At 49.1% G+C, this 6,310-nt stretch overlaps 6 non-coding genes across 6 annotated transcripts; all 6 read left to right on the top strand.

The window, feature by feature from the left end:
* The first annotated feature begins 46 nt into the window (after nucleotides 1-46).
* On the top strand, nucleotides 47-153 carry LOC129329472 (U6 spliceosomal RNA). Its single transcript, XR_008596966.1, has one exon. It is a non-coding gene; the product is annotated as a U6 spliceosomal RNA (small nuclear RNA).
* A 1,098-nt stretch (nucleotides 154-1,251) lies between these two features.
* On the top strand, nucleotides 1,252-1,358 carry LOC129329471 (U6 spliceosomal RNA). The gene has a single exon (XR_008596965.1). It is a non-coding gene; the product is annotated as a U6 spliceosomal RNA (small nuclear RNA).
* A 1,098-nt stretch (nucleotides 1,359-2,456) lies between these two features.
* LOC129329470 (U6 spliceosomal RNA) lies at nucleotides 2,457-2,563 on the top strand. Its single transcript, XR_008596964.1, has one exon. It is a non-coding gene; the product is annotated as a U6 spliceosomal RNA (small nuclear RNA).
* A 1,098-nt stretch (nucleotides 2,564-3,661) lies between these two features.
* On the top strand, nucleotides 3,662-3,768 carry LOC129329469 (U6 spliceosomal RNA). Its single transcript, XR_008596963.1, has one exon. It is a non-coding gene; the product is annotated as a U6 spliceosomal RNA (small nuclear RNA).
* Nucleotides 3,769-4,866: 1,098 nt separating this feature from the next.
* Nucleotides 4,867-4,973, top strand: LOC129329468 (U6 spliceosomal RNA). Its single transcript, XR_008596962.1, has one exon. It is a non-coding gene; the product is annotated as a U6 spliceosomal RNA (small nuclear RNA).
* A 1,098-nt stretch (nucleotides 4,974-6,071) lies between these two features.
* Nucleotides 6,072-6,178, top strand: LOC129329467 (U6 spliceosomal RNA). Its single transcript, XR_008596961.1, has one exon. It is a non-coding gene; the product is annotated as a U6 spliceosomal RNA (small nuclear RNA).
* Nucleotides 6,179-6,310: the final 132 nt, after the last annotated feature.

Below are 6,310 nucleotides of genomic sequence, written 5' to 3'. Positions count from 1 at the left end.
TTTGGAGGTTTCACCCATTTATACCCTCCTGGCAGCAACGCTATTTGTGCTTGCTTCGGCGGTACATATACTAAAATTGGAACGATACAGAGAAGATTAGCATGGCCCCTGCGCAAGGATGACACGCAAATTCGTGAAGCGTTCCATATTTTCTTGACGGACCAGGAAGCTCCATAATCAGCAGCAGGTTGCTTTCTGCCACCTAAACGAGGAGAGTGGGGCAGTCTCTTACACACTGGGAAAGACTGAGGCTTACTTATCAAAGGTTACGGGTGACACTCCGCTGATTTTCTCTGCTGCCAGAGTGCAGCAGGTCTCTGCTGTAGAGTATTTGGATCAATCTGCTCTGGAAATTCACATTTCACTCATGAACCTTGGCCACGACTGTGCGGTAGATGAGGAAACACTTTCCCACGCGTCTTGAGAGGCTTGATCTGGAACGTGGAATGGCAGGACGTAGCAGAGGCATGGGCTGGGATAGGTGGCTGTGTGGTGAAGGCGACGGCTGAGAAATCCGGTGTGCTGTGCAAACGTGGGTTCGAATCCCACACTTGTAAGGCTTCTTCTGAATGCCGAACACGGGGTACTTGGAAACCTTGCCAGAGAAGTGGCTTTTAAGATTACGCAGAACAATGTTCTGCTCCTGTACCAAAACAGACAGGAAAGCAGTCCTCTGCGATGAGGTGACTGAACTGTGAAGGAGATCAGATGGAATCTGTCGGGGTTTCTCTTTGTTCTGAGTATTCTCTCGCCCTTAAAGAAGTAGCTTGGGGAAGATGGTGGTGGATTGTCTATAGAATGATCGTCATATTGGTTATCTCTTTGTCCGGGCATGACGTTTAGTGGTAAGGTGACCGAGATGAGAAGGCGATGGATGAAATCTATCCTGCTCTCCACATGTGGATTCTATTCCCACTCTTGCCATAGTTTTGGCCTTGCATATGAAGGCCCGAGAGGAGAAAGCGGATTTGGCCCCGGACTGAGGGCTCCTCCTGCTTGTTTTTTGAGAGGAAGTGGCAATTTCTTCTTTGCAGCATGCCATTAAGTCATTTGCATGGCTCCGCCTCTCCCATGTAAAAAAGTCACTCTGGTCTCCGCTCTGGGGCAATGAAGGCCGAGGCCTGAAGAAACATTGGGAGGATGAATCCCTTGCTCAGCTCTTCCTGCTCTACTCATTTTCCTCCCTCACCATGAGTCCAAAGATATTTGGAGGTTTCACCCATTTATACCCTCCTGGCAGCAACGCTATTTGTGCTTGCTTCGGCGGTACATATACTAAAATTGGAACGATACAGAGAAGATTAGCATGGCCCCTGCGCAAGGATGACACGCAAATTCGTGAAGCGTTCCATATTTTCTTGACGGACCAGGAAGCTCCATAATCAGCAGCAGGTTGCTTTCTGCCACCTAAACGAGGAGAGTGGGGCAGTCTCTTACACACTGGGAAAGACTGAGGCTTACTTATCAAAGGTTACGGGTGACACTCCGCTGATTTTCTCTGCTGCCAGAGTGCAGCAGGTCTCTGCTGTAGAGTATTTGGATCAATCTGCTCTGGAAATTCACATTTCACTCATGAACCTTGGCCACGACTGTGCGGTAGATGAGGAAACACTTTCCCACGCGTCTTGAGAGGCTTGATCTGGAACGTGGAATGGCAGGACGTAGCAGAGGCATGGGCTGGGATAGGTGGCTGTGTGGTGAAGGCGACGGCTGAGAAATCCGGTGTGCTGTGCAAACGTGGGTTTGAATCCCACACTTGTAAGGCTTCTTCTGAATGCCGAACACGGGGTACTTGGAAACCTTGCCAGAGAAGTGGCTTTTAAGATTACGCAGAACAATGTTCTGCTCCTGTACCAAAACAGACAGGAAAGCAGTCCTCTGCGATGAGGTGACTGAACTGTGAAGGAGATCAGATGGAATCTGTTGGGGTTTCTCTTTGTTCTGAGTATTCTCTCGCCCTTAAAGAAGTAGCTTGGGGAAGATGGTGGTGGATTGTCTATAGAATGATCGTCATATTGGTTATCTCTTTGTCCGGGCATGACGTTTAGTGGTAAGGTGACCGAGATGAGAAGGCGATGGATGAAATCTATCCTGCTCTCCACATGTGGATTCTATTCCCACTCTTGCCATAGTTTTGGCCTTGCATATGAAGGCCCGAGAGGAGAAAGCGGATTTGGCCCCGGACTGAGGGCTCCTCCTGCTTGTTTTTTGAGAGGAAGTGGCAATTTCTTCTTTGCAGCATGCTATTAAGTCATTTGCATGGCTCCGCCTCTCCCGCGTAAAAAAGTCACTCTGGTCTCCGCTCTGGGGCAATGAAGGCCGAGGCCGGAAGAAACATTGGGAGAACGAATCCCTTGCTCAGCTCTTCCTGCTCTACTCATTTTCCTCCCTCACCATGAGTCCAAAGATATTTGGAGGTTTCACCCATTTATACCCTCCTGGCAGCAACGCTATTTGTGCTTGCTTCGGCGGTACATATACTAAAATTGGAACGATACAGAGAAGATTAGCATGGCCCCTGCGCAAGGATGACACGCAAATTCGTGAAGCGTTCCATATTTTCTTGACGGACCAGGAAGCTCCATAATCAGCAGCAGGTTGCTTTCTGCCACCTAAACGAGGAGAGTGGGGCAGTCTCTTACACACTGGGAAAGACTGAGGCTTACTTATCAAAGGTTACGGGTGACACTCCGCTGATTTTCTCTGCTGCCAGAGTGCAGCAGGTCTCTGCTGTAGAGTATTTGGATCAATCTGCTCTGGAAATTCACATTTCACTCATGAACCTTGGCCACGACTGTGCGGTAGATGAGGAAACACTTTCCCACGCGTCTTGAGAGGCTTGATCTGGAACGTGGAATGGCAGGACGTAGCAGAGGCATGGGCTGGGATAGGTGGCTGTGTGGTGAAGGCGACGGCTGAGAAATCCGGTGTGCTGTGCAAACGTGGGTTTGAATCCCACACTTGTAAGGCTTCTTCTGAATGCCGAACACGGGGTACTTGGAAACCTTGCCAGAGAAGTGGCTTTTAAGATTACGCAGAACAATGTTCTGCACCTGTACTAAAACAGACAGGAAAGCAGTCCGCTGCGATGAGGTGACTGAACTGTGAAGGAGATCAGATGGAATCTGTTGGGGTTTCTCTTTGTTCTGAGTATTCTCTCGCCCTTAAAGAAGTAGCTTGGGGAAGATGGTGGTGGATTGTCTATAGAATGATCGTCATATTGGTTATCTCTTTGTCCGGGCATGACGTTTAGTGGTAAGGTGACCGAGATGAGAAGGCGATGGATGAAATCTATCCTGCTCTCCACATGTGGATTCTATTCCCACTCTTGCCATAGTTTTGGCCTTGCATATGAAGGCCCGAGAGGAGAAAGCGGATTTGGCCCCGGACTGAGGGCTCCTCCTACTTGTTTTTTGAGAGGAAGTGGCAATTTCTTCTTTGCAGCATGCCATTAAGTCATTTGCATGGCTCCGCCTCTCCCATGTAAAAAAGTCACTCTGGTCTCCGCTCTGGGGCAATGAAGGCCGAGGCCTGAAGAAACATTGGGAGGACGAATCCCTTGCTCAGCTCTTCCTGCTCTACTCATTTTCCTCCCTCACCATGAGTCCAAAGATATTTGGAGGTTTCACCCATTTATACCCTCCTGGCAGCAACGCTATTTGTGCTTGCTTCGGCGGTACATATACTAAAATTGGAACGATACAGAGAAGATTAGCATGGCCCCTGCGCAAGGATGACACGCAAATTCGTGAAGCGTTCCATATTTTCTTGACGGACCAGGAAGCTCCATAATCAGCAGCAGGTTGCTTTCTGCCACCTAAACGAGGAGAGTGGGGCAGTCTCTTACACACTGGGAAAGACTGAGGCTTACTTATCAAAGGTTACGGGTGACACTCCGCTGATTTTCTCTGCTGCCAGAGTGCAGCAGGTCTCTGCTGTAGAGTATTTGGATCAATCTGCTCTGGAAATTCACATTTCACTCATGAACCTTGGCCACGACTGTGCGGTAGATGAGGAAACACTTTCCCACGCGTCTTGAGAGGCTTGATCTGGAACGTGGAATGGCAGGACGTAGCAGAGGCATGGGCTGGGATAGGTGGCTGTGTGGTGAAGGCGACGGCTGAGAAATCCGGTGTGCTGTGCAAACGTGGGTTTGAATCCCACACTTGTAAGGCTTCTTCTGAATGCCGAACACGGGGTACTTGGAAACCTTGCCAGAGAAGTGGCTTTTAAGATTACGCAGAACAATGTTCTGCACCTGTACTAAAACAGACAGGAAAGCAGTCCGCTGCGATGAGGTGACTGAACTGTGAAGGAGATCAGATGGAATCTGTTGGGGTTTCTCTTTGTTCTGAGTATTCTCTCGCCCTTAAAGAAGTAGCTTGGGGAAGATGGTGGTGGATTGTCTATAGAATGATCGTCATATTGGTTATCTCTTTGTCCGGGCATGACGTTTAGTGGTAAGGTGACCGAGATGAGAAGGCGATGGATGAAATCTATCCTGCTCTCCACATGTGGATTCTATTCCCACTCTTGCCATAGTTTTGGCCTTGCATATGAAGGCCCGAGAGGAGAAAGCGGATTTGGCCCCGGACTGAGGGCTCCTCCTGCTTGTTTTTTGAGAGGAAGTGGCAATTTCTTCTTTGCAGCATGCCATTAAGTCATTTGCATGGCTCCGCCTCTCCCATGTAAAAAAGTCACTCTGGTCTCCGCTCTGGGGCAATGAAGGCCGAGGCCTGAAGAAACATTGGGAGGATGAATCCCTTGCTCAGCTCTTCCTGCTCTACTCATTTTCCTCCCTCACCATGAGTCCAAAGATATTTGGAGGTTTCACCCATTTATACCCTCCTGGCAGCAACGCTATTTGTGCTTGCTTCGGCGGTACATATACTAAAATTGGAACGATACAGAGAAGATTAGCATGGCCCCTGCGCAAGGATGACACGCAAATTCGTGAAGCGTTCCATATTTTCTTGACGGACCAGGAAGCTCCATAATCAGCAGCAGGTTGCTTTCTGCCACCTAAACGAGGAGAGTGGGGCAGTCTCTTACACACTGGGAAAGACTGAGGCTTAAATATCAAAGGTTACGGGTGACACTCCGCTGATTTTCTCTGCTGCCAGAGTGCAGCAGGTCTCTGCTGTAGAGTATTTGGATCAATCTGCTCTGGAAATTCACATTTCACTCATGAACCTTGGCCACGACTGTGCGGTAGATGAGGAAACACTTTCCCACGCGTCTTGAGAGGCTTGATCTGGAACGTGGAATGGCAGGACGTAGCAGAGGCATGGGCTGGGATAGGTGGCTGTGTGGTGAAGGCGACGGCTGAGAAATCCGGTGTGCTGTGCAAACGTGGGTTTGAATCCCACACTTGTAAGGCTTCTTCTGAATGCCGAACACGGGGTACTTGGAAACCTTGCCAGAGAAGTGGCTTTTAAGATTACGCAGAACAATGTTCTGCTCCTGTACCAAAACAGACAGGAAAGCAGTCCTCTGCGATGAGGTGACTGAACTGTGAAGGAGATCAGATGGAATCTGTTGGGGTTTCTCTTTGTTCTGAGTATTCTCTCGCCCTTAAAGAAGTAGCTTGGGGAAGATGGTGGTGGATTGTCTATAGAATGATCGTCATATTGGTTATCTCTTTGTCCGGGCATGACGTTTAGTGGTAAGGTGACCGAGATGAGAAGGCGATGGATGAAATCTATCCTGCTCTCCACATGTGGATTCTATTCCCACTCTTGCCATAGTTTTGGCCTTGCATATGAAGGCCCGAGAGGAGAAAGCGGATTTGGCCCCGGACTGAGGGCTCCTCCTGCTTGTTTTTTGAGAGGAAGTGGCAATTTCTTCTTTGCAGCATGCTATTAAGTCATTTGCATGGCTCCGCCTCTCCCGCGTAAAAAAGTCACTCTGGTCTCCGCTCTGGGGCAATGAAGGCCGAGGCCGGAAGAAACATTGGGAGAACGAATCCCTTGCTCAGCTCTTCCTGCTCTACTCAATTTCCTCCCTCACCATGAGTCCAAAGATATTTGGAGGTTTCACCCATTTATACCCTCCTGGCAGCAACGCTATTTGTGCTTGCTTCGGCGGTACATATACTAAAATTGGAACGATACAGAGAAGATTAGCATGGCCCCTGCGCAAGGATGACACGCAAATTCGTGAAGCGTTCCATATTTTCTTGACGGACCAGGAAGCTCCATAATCAGCAGCAGGTTGCTTTCTGCCACCTAAACGAGGAGAGTGGGGCAGTCTCTTACACACTGGGAAAGACTGAGGCTTACTTATCAAAGGTTACGGGTGACACTCCGCT

The sequence above is a fragment of the Eublepharis macularius genome, chromosome 4 (genome assembly GCF_028583425.1).
Source record: "Eublepharis macularius isolate TG4126 chromosome 4, MPM_Emac_v1.0, whole genome shotgun sequence".
Taxonomy (NCBI): domain Eukaryota; kingdom Metazoa; phylum Chordata; class Lepidosauria; order Squamata; family Eublepharidae; genus Eublepharis; species Eublepharis macularius.
The sequence above is the reverse complement of the archived record's forward strand: the minus strand, read 5'-3'. Positions and strand labels throughout refer to the sequence as shown.